At 48.7% G+C, this 6,498-nt stretch overlaps 1 protein-coding gene across 1 annotated transcript in view; it reads right to left on the reverse strand.

Annotated features, from left to right (window-relative positions):
• LOC128655849 (zinc finger protein 558) overlaps positions 1-5,100 on the reverse strand; it is a 126,827-nt gene extending 121,727 nt beyond the window's left edge. Inside the window, exon 1 of the mRNA XM_053709416.1 lies at positions 5,041-5,100. The gene's annotated coding sequence lies outside the window, so the exon portion shown is untranslated. The remainder of the gene's footprint in view (positions 1-5,040) is intronic.
• Between the last annotated feature and the right edge of the window lie 1,398 nt (positions 5,101-6,498).

Here is a 6,498-nt window from a genome sequence, read left to right on the forward strand (position 1 = left end):
ACATTAGAGTGTCAGCTCTTGGGCTCAATAATCCCCTGTCTCACACACACATTAGAGTGTCAGCTCCTGGGCTCAGCAGTTCCCTGTCTCACACACACATTACAGTGTCAGCTCCTGGGCTCAGCAGTTCCCTGTCTCACACACACACACATTACAGTGTCAGCTCCTGGGCTCAGCAGTTCCCTGTCTCACACACACATTACAGTATCAGCTCCTGGGCTCAGCAGTTCCCTGTCTCACACACACACACATTACAGTGTCAGCTCCTGGGCTCAGCAGTTCCCTGTCTCACACACACACATTACAGTGTCAGCTCCTGGGCTCAGCAGTTCCCTGTCTCACACACACATTACAGTGTCAGCTCCTGGGCTCAGCAGTTCCCTGTCTCACACACACATTACAGTGTCAGCTCCTGGGCTCAGCAGTTCCCTGTCTCACACACACATTACAGTGTCAGCTCCTGGGCTCAGCAGTTCCCGGTCACACACACACATTACAGTGTCAGCTCCTGGGCTCAGCAGTTCCCTGTCTCACACACACACACATTACAGTGTCAGCTCCTGGGCTCAGCAGTTCCCTGTCTCACACACACACATTACAGTGTCAGCTCCTGAGCTCAGCAGTTCCCTGTCTCACACACACATTACAGTGTCAGCTCCTGGGCTCAGCAGTTCCCTGTCTCACACACACATTACAGTGTCAGCTCCTGGGCCCAGCAGTTCCCTGTCTCACACACACATTACAGTGTCAGCTCCTGGGCTCAGCAGTTCCCTATCTCACACACACATTACAGTGTCAGCTCCTGGGCTCAGCAGTTCCCCGTCTCACACACACATTACAGTGTCAGCTCCTGGGCTCAGCAGTGCCCTGTCTCACACACACACATTACAGTATCAGCTCCTGGGCTCACCAGTTCCCTGTCTCACACACACACACACATTACAGTGTCAGCTCCTGGGCTCAGCAGTTCCCTGTCTCACACACACACATTACAGTGTCAGCTCCTGGGCTCAGCAGTTCCCTGTCTCACACACACACACACATTACAGTGTCAGCTCCTGGGCTCAGCAGTTACCTGTCTCACACACACACACATTACAGTGTCAGCTCCTGGGCTCAGCAGTTCCCTGTCACACACACATTACAGTGTCAGCTCCTGGGCTCAGCAGTTCCCTGTCTCACACACACATTACAGTGTCAGCTCCTGGGCTCAGCAGTTCCCTGTCTCACACACACACATTACAGTGTCAGCTCCTGAGCTCAGCAGTTCCCTGTCTCACACACATTACAGTGTCAGCTCCTGAGCTCAGCAGTTCCCTGTCTCACACACACATTACAGTGTCAGCTCCTGGGCTCAGCAGTTCCCTGTCTCACACACACATTACAGTGTCAGCTCCTGGGCTCAGCAGTTCCCTGTCTCACACACACATTACAGTGTCAGCTCCTGGGTTCAGCAGTTCCCTGTCTCACACACACATTACAGTGTCAGCTCCTGAGCTCAGCAGTTCCCTGTCTCACACACACATTACAGTGTCAGCTCCTGGGCCCAGCAGTTCCCTGTCTCACACACACATTACAGTGTCAGCTCCTGGGCTCAGCAGTTCCCTGTCTCACACACACATTACAGTGTCAGCTCCTGGGCTCAGCAGTTCTCTGTCTCACACACACACACATTACAGTGTCAGCTCCTGGGCTCAGCAGTTCCCTGTCTCACACACACACATTACAGTGTCAGCTCCTGAGCTCAGCAGTTCCCTGTCTCACACACATTACAGTGTCAGCTCCTGGGCTCAGCAGTTCCCTGTCTCACACACACATTACAGTGTCAGCTCCTGAGCTCAGCAGTTCCCTGTCTCACACACACACATTACAGTGTCAGCTCCTGGGCTCAGCAGTTCCCTGTCACACACATTACAGTGTCAGCTCCTGGGCTCAGCAGTTCCCTGTCTCACACATTACAGTGTCAGCTCCTGGGCTCAGCAGTTCCCTGTCACACACACACACATTACAGTGTCAGCTCCTGGGCTCAGCAGTTCCCTGTCTCACACACACACATTACAGTGTCAGCTCCTGGGCTCAGCAGTTCCCTGTCACACACACACATTACAGTGTCAGCTCCTGGGCTCAGCAGTTCCCTGTCTCACACACATTACAGTGTCAGCTCCTGGGCTCAGCAGTTCCCTGTCTCACACACACATTACAGTGTCAGCTCCTGGGCCCAGCAGTTCCCTGTCTCACACACACATTACAGTGTCAGCTCCTGGGCCCAGCAGTTCCCTGTCTCACACACACATTACAGTGCCAGCTCCTGGGCTCAGCAGTTCCCTGTCTCACACACATATTACAGTGTCAGCTCCTGGGCTCAGCAGTTCCCTGTCTCACACACATATTACAGTGTCAGCTCCTGGGCTCAGCAGTTCCCTGTCTCACACACACATTACAGTGTCAGCTCCTGGGCTCAGCAGTTCCCTGTCTCACACACATATTACAGTGTCAGCTCCTGGGCTCAGCAGTTCCCTGTCTCACACACACACATTACAGTGCCAGCTCCTGGGCTCAGCAGTTCCCTGTCTCACACACATATTACAGTGTCAGCTCCTGGGCTCAGCAGTTCCCTGTCTCACACACACATTACAGTGTCAGCTCCTGGGCTCAGCAGTTCCCTGTCTCACACACACACATTACAGTGTCAGCTCCTGGGCTCAGCAGTTCCCTGTCTCACACACACATTACAGTGTCAGCTCCTGGGCTCAGCAGTTCCCTGTCTCACACACACATTACAGTGTCAGCTCCTGGGCTCAGCAGTTCCCTGTCTCACACATTACAGTGTCAGCTCCTGGGCTCAGCAGTTCCCTGTCTCACACACACATTACAGTGTCAGCTCCTGGGCTCAGCAGTTCCCTGTCTCACACACACACATTACAGTGTCAGCTCCTGGGCTCAGCAGTTCACTGTCTCACACACACACATTACAGTGTCAGCTCCTGGGCTCAGCAGTTCCCTGTCTCACACACACATTACAGTGTCAGCTCCTGGGCTCAGCAGTTCCCTGTCTCACACACACATTACAGTGTCAGCTCCTGAGCTCAGCACTTCCCTGTCTCACACACACATTACAGTGTCAGCTCTTGGGCTCATTAATTCCCTGTCTCACACACACAGAGTGTAAGCTCTTGGGCTCATTCCCTGTCTCACAAACACATTAGAGTGTCAGCTCTTGGGCTCATTCCCTGTCTCACAAACACATTAGAGTGTCAGCTCTTGGGCTCATTAATTCCCTGTCTCACACACACAGAGTGTAAGCTCTTGGGCTCATTCCCTGTCTCACAAACACATTAGAGTGTCAGCTCTTGGGCTCATTCCCTGTCTCACACACACATTAGAGTGTCAGCTCTTGGGCTCATTAATTCCCTGTCTCACACACACAGAGTGTCAGCTCTTGGGCTCATTAATTCCCTGTCTCACAAACACATTAGAGTGTCAGCTCTTGGGCTCATTAATCCCCTGTCTCACAAACACATTAGAGTGTCAGCTCTTGGGCTCATTAATCCCCTGTCTCACACACACATTACAGTGTCAGCTCTTGGGCTCATTAATTCCCTGTCTCACAAACACACAGAGTGTCAGCTCTTGGGCTCATTAATCCCCTGTATCACACACACAGAGTGTCAGCTCTTGGGCTCATTAATCCCCTGTCTCACACACACAGAGTGTCAGCTCTTGGGCTCATTCCCTGTCTCACAAACACATTACAGTGTCAGCTCTTGGGCTCATTAATTCCCTGTCTCACAAACACATTATAGTGTCAGCTCTTGGGCTCATTAATCCCCTGTCTCACACACACATTACAGTGTCAGCTCTTGGGCTCATTAATCCCCTGTCTCACAAACACATTACAGTGTCAGCTCTTGGGCTCATTAATCCCCTGTCTCACAAACACATTAGAGTGTCAGCTCTTGGGCTCATTAATCCCCTGTCTCACAAACACATTAGAGTGTCAGCTCTTGGGCTCATTAATCCCCTGTCTCACACACACATTACAGTGTCAGCTCTTGGGCTCATTAATCCCCTGTCTCACAAACACATTACAGTGTCAGCTCTTGGGCTCATTAATCCCCTGTCTCACAAACACATTAGAGTGTCAGCTCTTGGGCTCATTAATCCCCTGTCTCACAAACACATTACAGTGTCAGCTCTTGGGCTCATTAATCCCCTGTCTCACAAACACATTAGAGTGTCAGCTCTTGGGCTCATTAATCCCCTGTCTCACAAACACATTACAGTGTCAGCTCTTGGGCTCATTAATCCCCTGTCTCACAAACACATTACAGTGTCAGCTCTTGGGCTCATTAATCCCCTGTCTCACAAACACATTATAGTGTCAGCTCTTGGGCTCATTAATCCCCTGTCTCACACACACATTACAGTGTCAGCTCTTGGGCTCATTAATCCCCTGTCTCACACACACATTACAGTGTCAGCTCTTGGGCTCATTAATCCCCTGTCTCACAAACACATTAGAGTGTCAGCTCTTGGGCTCATTAATCCCCTGTCTCACAAACACATTACAGTGTCAGCTCTTGGGCTCATTCCCTGTCTCACAAACACATTAGAGTGTCAGCTCTTGGGCTCATTAATCCCCTGTCTCACAAACACATTACAGTGTCAGCTCTTGGGCTCATTCACTGTCTCACAAACACATTAGAGTGTCAGCTCTTGGGCTCATTAATCCCCTGTCTCACAAACACATTAGAGTGTCAGCTCTTGGGCTCATTAATCCCCTGTCTCACAAACACATTATAGTGTCAGCTCTTGGGCTCATTCACTGTCTCACACACACATTAGAGTGTCAGCTCTTGGGCTCATTAATTCCCTGTCTCACAAACACATTAGAGTGTCAGCTCTTGGGCTCATTCCCTGTCTCACAAACACATTAGAGTGTCAGCTCTTGGGCTCATTCCCTGTCTCACAAACACATTAGAGTGTCAGCTCTTGGGCTCAGCGGTGTCACACACACAGATATTAGAGAACATCACTCACCTATGTATCTCAGTGCTTTTCAGAAAGGAACCGGAAGCACAATACAGCTGTGCAGAACCCGTTAGACTGCGCATGCGGTATACACCGGGTGTAAGCGTGCGGTGCGCATGTTGCAGATAATTGCTTAAGATAGCTGCGCGCATGCCCTAAATAATTGTTTGAGTTAGCTGTGCGCATGCGTCGAATAATTTCGAGATAGCTGTGCGCATGCGTCGAATAATTTCGAGATAGCTGTGCGCATGCGTTGAATAATTTCGAGATAGCTGTGCGCATGCGTTGAATAATTTCGAGATAGCTGTGCGCATGCGTTGAATAATTTCGAGATAGCTGTGCGCATGCGTTAAATTTGCTTGAGCTAGTTATGCGCATGCGTTCACGGATTTAACTTGAGATACATGTGCGCATGCGTTAAGTGTCGCTATTTATTACTAAGGGCAACCGTTTGATTCTACACTAGTATAGAATTTTGTCAGTCACCTAATTAAATTATATCTCACTACTAATTAGTGAGGGCTGAGGGTGTGATACATTGTTTCACTGTCTGTCTGGGACACTGAACCTTTTTCTTTCCGGATTCAGATAGAGCAGCAATTTTAAGACGACAAGAAAGTTGGTTTCTTATTCGTGAACTTCTGTTTCTTATTCATGGAAGTTGGTTTCTTATTCAATTTTTTTATCTGATTGCTTTAAATTGACATTAAAATAAAAATATAGGTTTTATTTAAACAGTGGCGTCACTAGGGTTGGTGTCACCCCCCCCCCCCAGAAAGCAGACACACACAAACACACACACATACAAACACTCAGACACACTTAAACACATACTCAGACACACACACAAAAACACAGGTACACACACATACAAACACTCAGACACACTTAAACACATACTCAGACACACACACACAAACACACACACATACAAACACTCAGACTCACTTAAACACATACTCAGACACACACACACAAACACACACACATACAAACACTCAGACTCACTTAAACACATACTCAGACACACACACACAAACACACACACATACAAACACTCAGACTCACTTAAACACATACTCAGACACACACACAAACACACACACATACACACACTCAGACTCACTTAAACACATACTCAGACACACACACACAAACACACACACATACAAACACTCAGACTCACTTAAACACATACTCAGACACACACACAAAAACACAGGTACACACACATACACACACTTAAACACATACTCAGACACACACACAAAAACACAGGTACACACACATACACACACTTAAACACATACTCAGACACACACACAAAAACACAGGTACACACACATACACACACTTAAACACATACTCAGACACACACACACATACAAACACTCAGACTCACTTAAACACATACTCAGACACACACACAAAAACACACACACATACAAACACTCAGACTCACTTAAA

The sequence above is a fragment of the Bombina bombina genome, chromosome 4 (assembly GCF_027579735.1).
Source record: "Bombina bombina isolate aBomBom1 chromosome 4, aBomBom1.pri, whole genome shotgun sequence".
Lineage (NCBI taxonomy): Eukaryota > Metazoa > Chordata > Amphibia > Anura > Bombinatoridae > Bombina > Bombina bombina.